Genomic DNA, 1,669 nt, shown 5'->3' with positions numbered 1-1,669 from the left:
TATATATATATATATATATATATATATATATATATATATATATATATATATATATGTATGTATATGTATATATGTATGTATGTATGTATGTATGTATGTATGTATGTATATAACGTATTCATCAAAAATTGAAGTAACATTATGTATATTTTTACACTTTCATGCAAGTTATGAAATTTCATTTCTTAAGAAATCTCTGAACAAGAAGATGTATGTTTTGATCAATGCCAACACGACATGACAGTCATCAAATATTGTTATAATAAATGCCTGAAATCTTCAATTCTTTTCAGCTAGCTCAGTTGATGTTTTTACAGACATGTTCCATGTTTGATGTCACCATTGCATGACTAATAATCCTTTATCCATTATTGATACTGAATATCACATTTCTATCAGATTATCTCGTTATTCTATAACTTTGATATTACAGCAATTCCCTTCTAGTCTAATGAATGTTCCTTTTCCTTTAACGTCTTTTGGTTTTGGTTTTGTTTCTAAAATACGCCTATTTATGCATCTATTTATCTACATACAAATCTATCTATCTGTCTGTCCATCTATCAATTCATACTTCAATCTTTTTATCTATTGATCCATTTATCTATATATCTATTCATACTTCTATTTAACTACATAACCAACTTGTCTATATATCCGTTTGTCTATCTATCAATTCATGTCTCTTTCTTTTTATCTATCTACCTATCTATTCCTGCATCAATTTATCAACAGAGAAATCTGTTCATCTGTCTGTCTATCAATTCATGCCTCAATATTTTTATCTATCTATCTATCTTTCTAGCTACCTATTCATGCATCTATTTATTCATGCAACCATTTATCTATTTTGGAATCAATCATTTTTTGTTTCTTTCTTTCTTTCATTCTTTCTTTCTATCATTCTTTCTTTCTATTATTCTTTCTTTTTTCCTTCCTTCCTTCCTTTCTTCCTTTCTATTTATTTATCTAATTATCAATTTATTTATTTATCTATCTATCTATCTATCTATCTATCTATTTGTGTGTGTGTGTGTGTGTGTGTGTGTGTGTGTGTGTGTGTGTGTGTGTGTTGGCACAGGAGTGGCTGTGTGGTAAGAAGCTTGCTTCCCAACCACATGGTTCTGGGTTCAGTTTCACTGCATGATACTTTGGGCAAGTGTCTTCTACTATAGCCTTGAGCCAGCCAAAGAGTGGATTTGGTAGATAGAAACTGAAAGAAGCCCATCACCATGAGCAATACATCATTTGCACAATGTGGAGAATATACCACCAGCATTGCCCAAACGACCTCAATATTAGTTTCAAAATTCATCCAAGGCTTAGACCATGTGCTATACGTCTCCTACCCAATTCAGAATCACAACACATAAATACACTGCAGCACAATTTCTTTCCCTCAACAGGCCCTGCCCTTTTTAACATTGTCTCGGAACAGATCAAAGAGAAAAAGGACCCCATCACTTTTAAATGGAATCTGGACAAATTTATTCAAGGAATCCAAGATAAGCCACCTATACCTGGATACAATTCACTTAACAAGAACTCCCTACTTGAATGGACCATGATACCACAAAACTTGACTAAAAAAGGATTTAGCTAAATCTTATTAAATCTTCTTTTTCTCAGTCTCTCTCTCTCCCTCTCTCTCACTCTCTTTATATATATA

General features: G+C 31.8%; 1 protein-coding gene across 1 annotated transcript in view; it reads left to right on the top strand.

Annotated features, from left to right (window-relative positions):
• Positions 1–1,669, top strand: part of LOC106869839 (sodium channel protein 1 brain) — a 193,859-nt gene that overhangs the window by 103,216 nt on the left and 88,974 nt on the right. The gene's annotated exons all lie outside the window — the stretch shown is intronic.

Source organism: Octopus bimaculoides, chromosome 20 (assembly GCF_001194135.2).
Source record: "Octopus bimaculoides isolate UCB-OBI-ISO-001 chromosome 20, ASM119413v2, whole genome shotgun sequence".
NCBI lineage: Eukaryota > Metazoa > Mollusca > Cephalopoda > Octopoda > Octopodidae > Octopus > Octopus bimaculoides.
The sequence above is the reverse complement of the archived record's forward strand: the minus strand, read 5'-3'. Positions and strand labels throughout refer to the sequence as shown.